The following is a 16,818-nucleotide window of genomic DNA, read 5'->3' on the forward strand; positions in this document are numbered from 1 at the left end:
ACTTACAACAGTCTCTCCTAAATCATAGTCAAAAAGCAATGTGTTTTTAAAAGTTAAAATTGAAAAATAACCACCATACACTTTCTACAATTTTTTGGGCTAAAACGGTTGCTTCAAAGGCATCAAAGCACACCATATACAATACCTTGGGGTGTCAACTTTTCAAATATATGCACATTCATGGAAAACAAATAAATTGGGGTATGTTAAAAGACCCCCCAAAAAGACGATAGGCAAAGAAAATATGTTAAATGTGAAAAAAATCACAAACGCATGTCAGACATGTGGCATTGCACCCCCCAAACAAGCCACCAAACCTATGCATAGGTGGTATCACTGAACTCAGGAGATGTTGGTGACCACATATGTTTTCTTTGGTAGTAACACATAACTGGAGCTGTGAATCCATGTCTAAAGTACAATGTATGTGAACAATAACACAAAAAAATGAATGCCCAATAGTTTGACAAAGACTAGTGGTTGAATTAGTGCATGGAAAGTGTTAAAATACCTGCATTTGAAATACCCTAGGATGTCTACTTTTCAAAAATATATAGTTTGATGGGGGTAAATTACATTGGCCGGCTTCAGAAATGTCTTAAATAAGACATGGGTGCATGGGATGTGAAAATTCAAAGTGGAAAAAATGGAATGGGCTTCCTAAAATTAAGGCCTTTTAGCCCCCAGAGAACCCAACACACCTATACATGGGTGGTATCACTGTACTCAGGAGAGGTTGTTGAACACATATTGAGGTGTTTTTGGCAGTAACACATAACAGGAAATGAAAATCCATGCCTAAAGTACAATGTGTGTGAAAAATACCACAAAAAAATGACTACCCAAAAGTTTGACAAAGACTAGTGGTTGAATTAGTGCATGGAGAGTGTTAAAATACCAGCATTTGAAATACCCTAGGGTGTCTACTTTTCAAAAATATATGGTTTGATGGGGGTAAATTCCATTGGCCAGCTTCAGAAATGTCCCAAATAGGACATGGGTGCATGATGACCGATGTGAAAATTCCAAGTTGAAAAACTGGAATGCGCTACCTAAAAATAAGGCATTTTAGCCCCCAGAGAACCCGACACACCTATACATGGGTGGTATCACTGTACTCAGGAGATGTTGTTGAACACATATTGAGGTGCTTTTTGGCAGTAACACATAACAGGAACTGAAAATCCATGCCTAAAATACAATGTGTGTGAAAAATAACACACAAAAATGACTACCCAAAAGTTTGACAAAGAATAGTGGTTGAATTAATGCATGGAAAGTGTTAAAATACCAGCATTTGAAATACCCTAGGGTGTCTACTTTTCAAAAATATATGGTTTGATGGAGGTAAATTCCATTGGCCAGCTTCAGAAATGTCCCAAATAGGACATGGGTGCATGATGACCGATGTGAAAATTCCAAGTTGAAAAACTGGAATGCACTACCTAAAAATAAGGCCATTTAGCCCCCAGAGAACCCGACACACCTATACATGGTATCACTGTACTCAGGAGATGTTGTTGAAGACATATTGAGATGTTTTTTGGCAGTAACACATAACAGGAACTGAGAATCCATGCCTAAATTACAATGTGTGTGAAAAATAACACAATAAAATGACTACCCAAAAGTTTGACAAAGACTGGTGGTTGAATTAGTGCATGGAAAGTGTTAAAATACCAGCATTTGAAATACCCTAGGGTGTCTTCTTTTAAAAAATATATGGTTTGATGGGGGTAAATTCCATTGGCCAGCTTCAGAAATGTCCCAAATAGGACATGGGTGCATGATGACCGATGTGAAAATTCCAAGTTGAAAAACTGGAATGCACTACCTAAAAATAAGGCCATTTAGCCCCCAGAGAACCCGACACACCTATACATGGTATCACTGTACTCAGGAGATGTTGTTGAAGACATATTGAGGTGTTTTTTGGCAGTAACACATAACAGGAACTGAGAATCCATGCCTAAATTACAATGTGTGTGAAAAATAACACAATAAAATGACTACCCAAAAGTTTGACAAAGACTGGTGGTTGAATTAGTGGATGGAAAGTGTTAAAATACCAGCATTTGAAATACCCTAGGGTGTCTACTTTTAAAAAATATATGGTTTGATGGGGTAAATTCCATTGGCCAGCTTCAGAAATGTCCCAAATAGGACACGGGTGCATGATGACCGATGTGAAAATTCCAAGTTGAAAAACTGGAATGCGCTACCTAAAAATAAGGCCTTTTAGCCCCCAGAGAACCCGACACACCTATACATGGGTGGTATCACTGTACTCAGGAGATGTTGTTAAAGACATATTGAGGTGTTTTTTGGCAGTAACACATAACAGGAACTGAGAATCTATGCCTAAATTACAATGTGTGTGAAAAATAACACAATAAAATGACTACCCAAAAGTTTGACAAAGACTGGTGGTTGAATTAGTGGATGGAAAGTGTTAAAATACCAGCATTTGAAATACCCTAGGGTGTCTACTTTTAAAAAATATATGGTTTGATGGGGTAAATTCCATTGGCCAGCTTCAGAAATGTCCCAAATAGGACACGGGTGCATGATGACCGATGTGAAAATTCCAAGTTGAAAAACTGGAATGCGCTACCTAAAAATAAGGCCTTTTAGCCCCCAGAGAACCCGACACACCTATACATGGGTGGTATCACTGTACTCAGGAGATGTTGTTAAAGACATATTGAGGTGTTTTTTGGCAGTAACACATAACAGGAACTGAGAATCTATGCCTAAATTACAATGTGTGTGAAAAATAACACAATAAAATGACTACCCAAAAGTTTTGACAAAGACTGGTGGTTGAATTAGTGCATGGAAAGTGTTAAAATACCAGCATTTGAAATACCCTAGGGTGTCTACTTTTCAAAAATATATGGTTTGATGGGGGTAAATTCCATTGGCCAGCTTCAGAAATGTCCCAAATAGGACATGGGTGCATGATGACCGATGTGAAAATTCCAAGTTGAAAAACTGGAATGCGCTCTCTAAAAATAAGGGCTTTTAGCCCACAGAGAACCCGACACAACTATACATGGGTGGTATCACTGTACCCAGGAGATACTACTGAAGACATATTAGGGTGTTATTTGGCAGTAACCCTTAACATTATCAGTAAATGTATTCTTAAATTGCTATTTTGTCAAAAAATCAAATTATTTCCCCCCCCCCAAAACTTTGGCATAGATTGGTGGTAAAATGGTTGCATGAAAAAAAGTCAAAATACCCCAAGTTTAATACCTTAGGTTGTCTTCTTTTAAAAAAATATATACATTTGAAGGGTTATTCAGGGATTCCTGACAGATATTGGTGTTACAATGTAACTATCGCCAATTTTGAAAAAACATGGTTTTGAAATAGCAAAGTGCTACTTGTACTTATTGCCCTATAACTTGCAAAAAAAGCAAAGAACATGTAAACATTGGGTATTTCTAAACTCAAGACAAAATTTAGAAACTGTTTAGCATTGGTATTTTATGGTGGTTGTAGATATGTAAGAGATTTTGGGGCTCAAAGTTAGAAAAAGTGTGTTTTTTTCATTTTTTTCCTAATATTTTATAATTTTTTATAGTAAATTATAAGATATGATGAAAATAATGGTATCTTTAGAAAGTCCATTTAATGGCGAGAAAAACGGTATATAATATGTGTGGGTACAGTAAATGAGTAACAGGAAAATTACAGTTAAACACAAACATTGCAGAAATGCAAAAATAGCCTTGGTCCCAGATGGTCAACAAATTGAAAAGTGGTCTGGTCACTAAAGGGTTAAAATATCTATAGATTGCAAATAAATACATATGATACTCTGATTACATGTTATATTTGCAAGTATTCCTGCTCAGAATAATAATACATTTACAATATATACATATAGTGCTATAAAGACAGAGATATGACAGACAACATTGTTTAGAACATATGCACTAAACACTTATACACTACTAAAATATGTATGTCCAATATTAAAAAAAATCTAATAATTCACTCTCCACTTTGCACCAAATATGTCGCTACTTGTTATATTCGCAATTAGTCCTGCTCAGAAAAAGAATACATTTACACTATATACAATAATGTGCTAAAGAGAAATGTGCTTGTTTGTGGATAGTAATGAAATTGTATAAATAAAGTTGGGAAAAACTTGAATAGCCGCGACATCAATGACTGTTAGTTAACTCCAGTCCGATGCTCTTCACACCGTACTTGACGCACGTGTTTTTTACGGCTTTTTTGATGAATAAGGAGATCGTATTTAGCTTCGGGCCACGATGTTTGCCGAGCGTATTGTCCCACGTGAATGCAACATAGTTGATGCTTTGATAAATATCCCCCATAGGCTGATCTGATTTTAATGTTGAAAGGGCCCACAGAGCCTTGAAGGCGAAACCTAAAGATGAAGCCCAGCTAAGGGATATATTAGTAAAGATGCTCTTCTTTCCGGAAAAAGGAGAAATATTAACAGCAGCTAGAAAGAACTCCACATATAAAGGAACTGTAATCCAGTTTTACCAGGACCTGAACCTCAGAACCATGCAGAGACGCAATTCTTTACACCCTCTGACGCAGGTATGAAAGCCCCCACTTGCCTTATGTGTATTTGGTAATTGGCGTGTATGACTACGGTTAGATGTCTTTTTGGCACTAACTCTGAGCTGCATGATTTGAAATAATTTGGACTCCTATGGGAATTTGACAGACTTCGCACTGCTCCAGCATTGCACTAGTACTAGATAATTGTTTGAGGTCAATCCTCTTTTCAGATTAGTTATCCGTGCAATCGTGAGCATTTTTGGGTGCCCTGCTGCCAAATATTCCCCTGAATACATGCAACACACTATATGGTATATACCTGGGCAAGTTTGCTTTCCTAATTATACTAGTAAATTTTAACTTGTTTTTAAGCACATTGGTAGTGTTCTTTGATATTTTATTATATCCTTATTAAAAGTTAAGTTTTATTTTCAAACCCGCTCTCACCCAGCCTCACTGTTGGTTTACATTGTGTTATACACTAAATAGTAAGGAACTGAGTGCTCTAGACTATCTATTATTTTCTCTCCTTTTTGAATTTTTGTTACAGGATAGTGAGCACCCCCCATATTATTTATACATGGGATTGATTCCCTCTAATACATAATACTTAAGACGTAGGCCTAGATTTAGAGTTCGGCGGTAAAAGGGCTGTTAACGCTCCGCTGGCTTTTTTCTGGCCGCACCATAAATTTAACTCTGGTATCGAGAGTTAAAACAAATGCTGCGTTAGGCTCCAAAAAAGGAGCGTAGGGCATTTTTACCGCAAATGCAACTCTCGATACCAGAGTTGCTTACGGACGCGGCCGGCATCAAAAACGTGCTCGTGCACGATTCCCCCATAGGAAACAATGGGACTGTTTGAGCTGAAAAAAAACCTAACACCTGCAAAAAAGCAGCGTTCAGCTCCTAACGCAGCCCCATTGTTTCCTATGGGGAAACACTTCCTACGTCTGCACCTAACACTCTAACATGTACCCCGAGTCTAAGCACCCCTAACCTTACACTTATTAACCCCTAATCTGCCACTCCCGCTATCGCTGACCCCTGCATATTATTATTAACCCCTAATCTTCCGCTCCGTAAACCGCCGCAACCTACGTTATCCCTATGTACCCCTAATCTGCTGCCCTAACATCGCCGACCCCTATGTTATATTTATTAACCCCTAATCTGCCCCCCACAACGTCGCCTCCACCTGCCTACACTTATTAACCCCTAATCTGCCGAGCGGACCTGAGCGCTACTATAATAAAGTTATTAACCCCGAATCCGCCTCACTAACCCTATCATAAATAGTATTAACCCCTAATCTGCCCTCCCTAACATCGCCGACACCTACCTTCAATTATTAACCCCTAATCTGACGACCGGAGCTCACCGCTATTCTAATAAATGTATTAACCCCTAAAGCTAAGTCTAACCCTAACACTAACACCCCCCTAACTTAAATATAATTTTAATCTAATGAAATAAATTAACTCTTATTAAATAAATTAATCCTATTTAAAGCTAAATACTTACCTGTAAAATAAACCCTAATATAGCTACAATATAAATTATAATTATATTATAGCTATTTTAGGATTAATATTTATTTTACAGGCAACTTGGTATTTATTTTAACTAGGTACAATAGCTATTAAATAGTTAAGAACTATTTAATAGTTACCTAGTTAAAATAATAACAAATTTACCTGTAAAATAAATCCTAACCTAAGATATAATTAAACCTAACACTACCCTATCAATAAAATAATTAAATAAACTACCTACAATTACCTACAATTAACCTAACACTACACTATCAATAAATTAAATAAACACAATTGCTACAAATAAATACAATTAAATAAACTAGCTAAAGTACAAAAAATAAAAAAGAACTAAGTTACAGAAAATAATAAAATATTTTCAAACATAAGAATAATATTACAACAATTTTAAACTAATTACACCTACTCTAAGCCCCCTAATAAAATAACAAAGCCCCCCAAAATAATAAATTCCCTACCCTATTCTAAATTAAAAAAGTTACAAGCTCTTTTACCTTACCAGCCCTGAACAGGGCCCTTTGCGGGGCATGCCCCAAGAAGTTCAGCTCTTTTGCCTGTAAAAAAAAACATACAATACCCCCCCCCCCCAACATTACAACCCACCACCCACATACCCCTAATCTAACCCAAACCCCCCTTAAATAAACCTAACACTAATCCCCTGAAGATCTTCCTACCTTGTCTTCACCATCCAGGTATCACCGATCCGTCCTGGCTCCAAGATCTTCATCCAACCCAAGCGGGGGTTGGCGATCCATAATCCGGTGCTGAAGAGGTCCAGAAGAGGCTCCAAAGTCTTCATCCTATCCGGCAAGAAGAGGACATCCGGACCGGCAACCATCTTGATCCAAGCGGCATCTTCTATCTTCATCCGATGACGACCGGCTCCATCCTGAAGACCTCCACCGCGGACCCATCTTCTTCCGGCGACGTCCAACTGCAGAATGACGGTTCCTTTAAGGGACGTCATCCAAGATGGCGTCCCTCGAATTCCGATTGGCTGATAGGATTCTATCAGCCAATCGGAATTAAGGTAGGAATATTCTGATTGGCTGATGGAATCAGCCAATCAGAATCAAGTTCAATCCGATTGGCTGATCCAATCAGCCAATCAGATTGAGCTCGCATTCTATTGGCTGTTCCGATCAGCCAATAGAATGCGAGCTCAATCTGATTGGCTGATTGGATCAGCCAATCGGATTGAACTTGATTCTGATTGGCTGATTCCATCAGCCAATCAGAATATTCCTACCTTAATTCCGATTGGCTGATAGAATCCTATCAGCCAATCGGAATTCGAGGGACGCCATCTTGGATGACGTCCCTTAAAGGAACCGTCATTCTGCAGTTGGACGTCGCCGGAAGAAGATGGGTCCGCGGTGGAGGTCTTCAGGATGGAGCCGGTCGTCATCGGATGAAGATAGAAGATGCCGCTTGGATCAAGATGGTTGCCGGTCCGGATGTCCTCTTCTTGCCGGATAGGATGAAGACTTTGGAGCCTCTTCTGGACCTCTTCAGCACCGGATTATGGATCGCCAACCCCCGCTTGGGTTGGATGAAGATCTTGGAGCCAGGACGGATCGGTGATACCTGGATGGTGAAGACAAGGTAGGAAGATCTTCAGGGGATTAGTGTTAGGTTTATTTAAGGGGGGTTTGGGTTAGATTAGGGGTATGTGGGTGGTGGGTTGTAATGTTGGGGGGGGGGTATTGTATGTTTTTTTTTACAGGCAAAAGAGCTGAACTTCTTGGGGCATGCCCCGCAAAGGGCCCTGTTCAGGGCTGGTAAGGTAAAAGAGCTTGTAACTTTTTTAATTTAGAATAGGGTAGGGAATTTATTATTTTGGGGGGCTTTGTTATTTTATTAGGGGGCTTAGAGTAGGTGTAATTAGTTTAAAATTGTTGTAATATTATTCTTATGTTTGTAAATATTTTATTATTTTCTGTAACTTAGTTCTTTTTTATTTTTTGTACTTTAGCTAGTTTATTTAATTGTATTTATTTGTAGCAATTGTGTTTATTTAATTTATTGATAGTGTAGTGTTAGGTTAATTGTAGGTAATTGTAGGTAGTTTATTTAATTATTTTATTGATAGGGTAGTGTTAGGTTTAATTATATCTTAGGTTAGGATTTATTTTACAGGTAAATTTGTTATTATTTTAACTAGGTAACTATTAAATAGTTCTTAACTATTTAATAGCTATTGTACCTAGTTAAAATAAATACAAAGTTACCTGTAAAATAAATATTAAACCTAAAATAGCTATAATATAATTATAATTTATATTGTAGCTATATTAGGGTTTATTTTACAGTTAAGTATTTAGCTTTAAATAGGATTAATTTATTTAATAAGAGTTAATTTATTTCGTTAGATTAAAATTATATTTAAGTTAGGGGGGTGTTAGTGTTAGGGTTAGACTTAGCTTTAGGGGTTAATACATTTATTAGAATAGCGGTGAGCTCCGGTCGTCAGATTAGGGGTTAATAATTGAAGGTAGGTGTCGGCGATGTTAGGGAGGGCAGATTAGGGGTTAATACTATTTATGATAGGGTTAGTGAGGCGGATTCGGGGTTAATAACTTTATTATAGTAGCGCTCAGGTCCGCTCGGCAGATTAGGGGTTAATAAGTGTAGGTAGGTGTCGGCGACGTTGAGGGGGGCAGATTAGGGGTTAATAAATATAATATAGGGGTCGGCGGTGTTAGGGGCAGCAGATTAGGGGTACATAGGGATAACGTAGGTGGCGGCGCTTTGCGGTCGGAAGATTAGGGGTTAATTATTGTAAGTAGCTGGCGGCGATGTTGTGGGGGGCAGATTAGGGGTTAATAAATGTAATATAGGGGTCGGCGGGGTTAGGGGCAGCAGATTAGGGGTACATAAGTATAACGTAGGTGGCGGTCGGAAGATTAGGGGTTAAAATTTTTAATCGAGTGTCGGCGATGTGGGGGGACCTCGGTTTAGGGGTACATAGGTAGTTTATGGGTGTTAGTGTACTTTAGGGTACAGTAGTTAAGAGCTTTATAAACCGGCGTTAGCCAGAAAGCTCTTAACTCCTGCTTTTTTCAGGCGGCTGGAATCTTGTCGTTAGAGCTCTAACGCTCACTGCAGAAACGACTCTAAATACCAGCGTTAGAAAGATCCCATTGAAAAGATAGGCTACGCAAATGGCGTAGGGGGATCTGCGGTATGGAAAAGTCGCGGCTGCAAAGTGAGCGTTAGACCCTTTAATCACTGACTCCAAATACCAGCGGGCGGCCAAAACCAGCGTTAGGAGCCTCTAACGCTGGTTTTGACGGCTACCGCCGAACTCTAAATCTAGGCCTATGTTTGTCTATGTATAAACTATTGGTAACATTTGGGGTCATATTGGTCAATAATACTAATTCCTTTAACTCATTTTTTCACTTAGCAGGAAAGCCTCTATTTCAGCGTCATCAGTTTGAAAAGTCTTTCGGCATCAGACCATGTAGCCACGCCTACGCACGTTTCACCCCCATTGGCTGAACAATGGGACTTCGTCAGGACAAAATGACATCACTGGACAGACCTAGGATTTATTGGTTTACAAACGTCCAGCCCTCAGACAAATGGTGAAATGTTATTGGTTGTTATATTATGACCAAGAGAAAAAAAATATATAACTGATAAATACGAATAAAGTGACTAATGCAAATCTACAGATAAAGAAACTAATGCATTATCATGGCGTTCATTGAATCAAGCAGAATAGGTAGTAGTACGATAAAGGAACATAAATATATCTATCACATCTATAATGATACATTTTAGCTCATATTACATATACATCAGAAATGAAGTTCATTCAAAATTTCTAATATATATCTATCTATAAGCACATCAGGGGGGCAGGCAGCAGTGGGCAAATAAATGGAATACACTGTTTTAGAGATATATTATATATAGTTTGTAATATATTATATATATGGGTGTGTAGGAGCAATACGTTATGTATTATCAATTCAAAATTAGTGCAGAAGGGGTGCAAAGTACATACAATGCACTATTATAAAGGACATTTTTGTATATAATTTATAATTTCTCGTACCTTATCAATTCACGCTAATTCTCATAATGCATTACCATAAATCTAATAGTTAATACATGTCAGATATATGGCTGCATACATTATTGCCATAGGAAACAAGAGTAGTCTATCTTTTCATTCAGCCCATAAGGTGATAGAGTGTTTAAACAATACGTCCATCTTGACTCTTTCCTTAATAGACATTTATCCTGGTTGCCCCCTCTTCCATTAACTATACCTTTATCTATCCCTATAAATTGAAGTGACTCTGGATTACTCTCATGACAATCCATATAGTGTCTAGCTATGCTGCTATCCAAGTTTTTATTCTTAACATCATCCCTGTGTTCCCTTATTCTATCCTTGAATTTTCTCTTCATTTTTCCTACATAAAATATGGGACATGAGCAGTGAAGGAGATAAATTAAACCTTCAGTGTTACAATTAAAGTAAAATCTAATGTTATAGAATTTGACTCCATTTGTGGAAAACCTTTTCGATCTTTCCATAAATTCGCAGGTTACACATTTTCCACAATGGAAATTTCCTGTGATTTTAGCACTTGATAGCCAATTTTTGGGTGAAGCTACATAATTACTGTGAATGAGTTAACCCCTTAATGACCACAGCACTTTTCCATTTTCTGTCCGTTTGGGACCAAGGCTATTTTTACCTTTTTGAGGTGTTTGTGTTTAGCTGTAATTTTCCTCTTACTCATTTACTGTACCCACATATATTATATACCGTTTTTCTCGCCACTAAATGGACTTTCTAAAGATACCATTATTTTCATCATATCTTATAATTTACTATAAAAAAAAAAAAAAAATATGAGGAAAAATGGAAAAAAACACACTTTTTCTAACTTTGACCCCCAAAATCTGTTACCCATCTACAACCACCAAAAAACACCCATGCTAAATAGTTTCTAAATTTTGTCCTGAGTTTAGAAATACCCAATGTTTACATGTTCTTTGCTTTTTTTGCAAGTTATAGGGCAATAAGTACAAGTAGCACTTTGCTATTTCCAAACCACTTTTTTCCAAAATTAGCCCTAGTTACATTGGAACACTAATATCTTTCAGGAATCCCTGAATATCCCTTGACAAGTATATATTTTTTTTTAGAAGACATCCCAAAGTATTGATCTAGGACAATTTTGGTATATTTCATACCACCATTTCACCGCCAAATGCGATCAAATACAAAAAATCGTTCACTTTTTCACAAATTTTTTCACAAACTTTTGGTTTCTCACTGAAATTATTTACAAACAACTTGTGCAATTATGGCATGAATGGTTGTAAATTCTTCTCTGGGATCCCCTTTGTTCAGAAATAGCAGACATATATGGCTTTGGCGTTGCTTTTTGGTAATTAGAAGGCCGCTAAATGCCACTGCGCACCACAAGTGTATTATGCCCAGCAGTTAAGGGGTTAATTAGGGAGCTTTTAGGGAGCTTGTAGGGTTAATTTTAGCTTTAGTGTAGTATAGTAGACAACCCCAAGTATTGATCTAGGCACATTTTGGTATATTTCATGCCACCATTTCACCGCCAAATGCGATCAAATTGAAAAAAAAGTTAAATTTTTCACAATTTTAGGTTTCTCACTGAAATAATTTACAAACAGCTTGTGCAATTATGGCACAAATGGTTGTAAATACTTGTCTGGGATCCCCTTTGTTCAGAAATAGCAGACATATATGACTTTGGCGTTGCTTTCTGGTAATTAGAAGGCCGCTAAATCCTGCTGCGCCTCACACGTGTATTATGGCTAGCAGTGAAGGGGTTAATTAGGGAGTTTGTAGGGAGCTTGCAGGGTTAATTTTAGCTTTAGTGTAGAGATCAGCCTCCCACCTGACACATCCCACCCCCTGATCCCTCCCAAACAGCTCCCTTCCCTCCCCCACCCCACAATTGTCCCCGCCATCTTAAGTACTGGCAGAAAGTCTGCCAGTACTAAAATAAAAGGGTTTTTTAAAAAAAATAAAAAAATTTTTTAGCATATTTACATATGCTAGGGTGTAGGATCCCCCCCTTAGCCCCCAACCTCCCTGATCCCCCCCAAAACCGCTCTCTAACCCTCCCCTCTGCCTCATTGGGGGCCATCTTGGGTACTGGCAGCTGTCTGCCAGTACCCAGTTTGCAAAAAAAAGTGCTTTTTTTTATTTTTTTTGGCTTTTTTCTGTAGTGTAGCTTCCCCCCCCACACAGACAATCCCCCACCACCTTGCTGATCTTTTTTTTTTTAATTTATTATTATTATTTAGAAATTTGTACATTTTTTATTAATTCATTTTCTGTAGTGTAGCGGTTCCCACCCGCTCCCTCCCCGTGCACGCGCCCGCCCCCCGCCCTCCCGTGCACGCGCGCGCGCGTCCGTGCGCGCCCCCCGCTCGTCCCCGCCCACGATCCCGCCCCCCCTGCACATAACCAGGGCCATCGATGGCCGCCACCCGCCTCCCGGTCCGGCTCCCACCCAACAAAGCAGGGAGCCACCGATCTCCGGTGCAGAGAGGGCCACAGAGTGGCTCTCTCTGCACCGGATGGCTACCAAAGGTTATTGCAGGATGCCTCCATATCGAGGCATCACTGCAATAACCGGAAAGCAGCTGGAAGCGAGCAGGATCGCTTCCAGCTGCTTTCCACACCGAGGACGTGCAGGGTACGTTCTCAGGCATTAACTGCCTTTTTTTTGAGGACGTACCCTGCACGTCCTCGGTCGTTAAGGGGTTAATCTCTAAGATTAGGTGCTCGCCGAGCAGTGATATTGGGATATTGTCCCACATCCTCTGCCAACCTCATCAGCTACCAATAGTTTCCAATTATCCTTCAGTATCTTTTGTATTGTGTTCCAATGGCAGTTATACTTTGTGACTAACCTTGGACTATTCTCATTCCTAACTTCATTAGTTATATCCCTACCACAGAGAAGGACATCTCTATTGCTGCTGCATGCTTTTTTATATGCAGTATCAATACATCTCTTAGAATAACCTCTTCTACTAAATCTCTCTTTCATCTCATTGGCATGTCTCTTGAAAGAAGATCTTGTTGAGCAGTTCCTTCTAATCCGAAGGAACTGACCAACTAGAATACTTCGTTTCAGAGCCTCTGGATGGTGGCTAGAGACCTGAAGGAGGCTATTGGTGGCTGTTGGTTTCCTATAATTCTCAGTAATTATCATACCATTCTCTTTCTTAATATTAATATCCAAAAAAGTAATTTCTTTAATGTCATATTGACAAGTGAGGAAGATATTCCTGTTGTTATGGTTTAGCTTATCAATAAATTGCAGCTGTATATCTACTGAGCCGTTCCAGAGCAACAGTATATCGTCCACATACCTTAGCCAGATCTGAACATAATTGTCAGTATACTGGCTATATTGTTCAAACACCTTTTGATTCTCCCAAGCTCTAATGTAGAGGCAGGCATATGTGGGGGCAAAAGAAGCCCCCATAGCTGTCCCTCGAACGTGTTTATACACTTGATTATCAAATAAGAATATGTTATTGCCAAGGATAAACTCTATCAAGTTAAGCACAAATTTCATATAATCATTATAAGCCAACCCCTGACTTTCAAGGAAATGACCGCAGGCCTCCAGACCCACTTTATGTGGTATGGAGGAGTATAGACTTTAAACATCAAGGGACACCAATAGTGTCTCACTTCCTACACTTAAGCCATCTAGTTCCCTAAGAAGATCTGAGGTATCTAAGACAAAAGAAGGCAGGGTATTCAAAAATAGCCTCAGAAAATAGTCAACGTACGTGCCTATTTTCTCAGTCAAACTACCAATGCCGGCAATTATTGGTATCCCAGGGGGATTATTAATGCAATTTAGGGATACAATAAAATACCGGCATGACAGGATGAAGAGGATAGAGATATTTAAATTCTTACACGGTTATGGAAAGTTGATTAAAATTACAAGTCCTATCTGAATAATGAAAGTTTAATTTATACTAGACTGTCCCTTTAAGTGACGTAATCCAAGATGGTGTATCTTAGATTTCAATTGGCTGATAGAATTCTATCAGCCAATCGGAATTAAGGTAGAAAAAATCCTATTGGCTGATGCAATCAGCCGATAGGATTGAAGTTCAATCCTATTGGCTGATCCATAGTATGTAGGTGTCAGCGATGTTGGGGGCAGCAGATTAGGGGTTAATACATATAATGTAGGTGGTGGCGGTATACGGAGCGGCAGATTAGGGGTTAATAAGTATAATGTAGGTGTCGGCGATGTCGGGGGCGGCAGATTAGGGGTTAATAAGTGTAAGATTAGGGGTGTTTAGACTCAGGATTCATGTTAGGGTGTTAGGTGTAGACATAACTTTTATTTCCCCATAGGTACCAATGGGGCTGCGTTGGTGAGTTTTACGCTGCTTTTTTGCAGGTGTTAGACTTTTTCTCAGCCGGCTCTCCCCGTTGATTCCTATGGGGAAATCATGCACGAGCACGTACGACCAGCTCACCGCTCACTTACCCGCAGCGCTGGTATTGTAGTGCGGTAATGAGCAAAATTTTGCTCAGCGCTAACTTCTTGTCTTTTAACGACGGGTTTCTGAAAACTCGTAATACCAGCGCTGCAGGTAAGTGAGCGGTGAGACAAAACTGCTCGTTAGCACCGCATAGCCTCTAACACAAAACTCGTAATCTAAACCTATATTTCTTTAAATTTGCAAAGATAGACACTATAGATATGAAAGTCTTAGTGTAAAAGAAAGGGAATTCAGCACTCTTTTGAAATATATAATCAAATGTATTATATTATTATATCATCCTAAATGAGGAATATCCTTTCATCATAGCAGGTATACACAAATCTCATCACCTGTAAAGTGCAACTATATACATAAAATGGTCATGTCTGATGTAAGGCAGATCACTTAGCATGCAACACCCTGCTGAACCAAACCCTATATATAATAGGTCTTGTCTGGCCAGGAATACATGGGGATCTATGCATGCAAGAGTGTCCCAAAGATGGCAATAATGTTGCTTTCAACACAGCATGCCTGGGCTACTGTAAAGAAAGGAGGAGGGGATGGAAGGAGTATTAGCCACTTTGCTTCTGAAAAGCAACTCGAAGGGATCAGATCATCAGACTGATTAGAGGTAACTTAAAATGTGAGTGTAACAACACACTGCATGCAGTCGCATTATTTTCCTAGCCGGAAATTTAATTCTCTATTACTGACCCGCACAGTGTGGGAGTAGCGCTACTCCCACACTGTAGAGCCGGATCACAGTAATATAGAATTAAATCTCTGGCTGGGAAAATAATATTGCCGCATGCAGTGTGTATTGCGAGGGTATGAAGGCTGCCCCAGGGGAATACACTAAGGGCACAAGCTAGATGGGCACACTGATCACAGCCAGTATTCGGTTCTTCCATCCCCAGAGCCCGGCCTGTCATTTACAAACACAGGGCTGTAAAAAGTGCAGAACTGTCTCTCAGACCGGCAAGCAGTCACGCTTTTCTATACAAATCACACAAACTCTTTCCGATCAGAGACCTTCTGCACTTTTTAGAGCCCTTAATTTATTTACAACTATTTGTCACATACCTGTCAGTATGTTTTTTCAGTACTGAGCGCAGATGACATGATTGGAATTTTTATGAATTTTGATTCAATTTTGGCTAGATAATTTTGCTTATTTGTCTATAAGGGTGTTGGATAACCTAATCAATTTGAAATTATCAATTATTTTTGATAATGTTAACACTGATTTCTGTTTATATATCTTTTTAATTAAAATGCAGGCCCGCCTCCTCTATCTTTTTTGGTCTCATCCACTTAAAATACCATTATCAGAACTAGCTACACTACAGTCCGAATTAAAAGCCTATATTAGAGGTAACAAATCAACCAGGATTTCATCCACGATCCTGACACGTCATAAACAACTGTGGGGGCATACCAAATCTAGCAGATTACTACAAAGCCACAAAAATAGCCCTGACCTGGAGAACCTAGAACACCAAGATGACCCACTATAGGAGAAACACATACTACTCACAAAGATGGTGGCACCCTGGATTAGTAAGGTGCAAATGAGCAGGCTGACATTCAAACAGCAGTCAGTACGCTGAAGACATGGATGAGTCTGGGGAAGATGGTGCAGCTCCAGGCAGCAGGCTCAGCGGTTCCTAAGCACAGATGATTCTCCCCACGCAAAATAAGCGTGACCGGCAGAGAAAACAGGAGTTGAATACCAAATGAGCAAGAAACACCCGCCGTGCGGCTATGGATAAGCAATCAATGTTAGACTTGAGTAAATAAAATAAAAAAAAACACAAAACAGGGTCGTGGTAAAAGCTTTGACATCATTCTCATTCCAATACATATCAAAGGAAATTTACATATCATTCAACCCACCACAATAATCAGGAACATTTTGAAGATCACAGAAATCACAACAGAAACAATAATTCATATAGACCACAGACACACCAATATGAACACTGTTCGACTTCAGATAGATACACACATCCAAACAGGTACCATGTTCTTAACTCAAGATCAGATGATGATAACTTTCCCAGTACATCACATGGACACACATCTTTTTTAGAGAGGGGTCCAGAACAACACAGAATTCCCAATCAACTAACAAACACAAATATGGGAAAACAAAGAAAAAGGC

The sequence above is a fragment of the Bombina bombina genome, chromosome 1 (genome assembly GCF_027579735.1).
Source record: "Bombina bombina isolate aBomBom1 chromosome 1, aBomBom1.pri, whole genome shotgun sequence".
Taxonomy (NCBI): domain Eukaryota; kingdom Metazoa; phylum Chordata; class Amphibia; order Anura; family Bombinatoridae; genus Bombina; species Bombina bombina.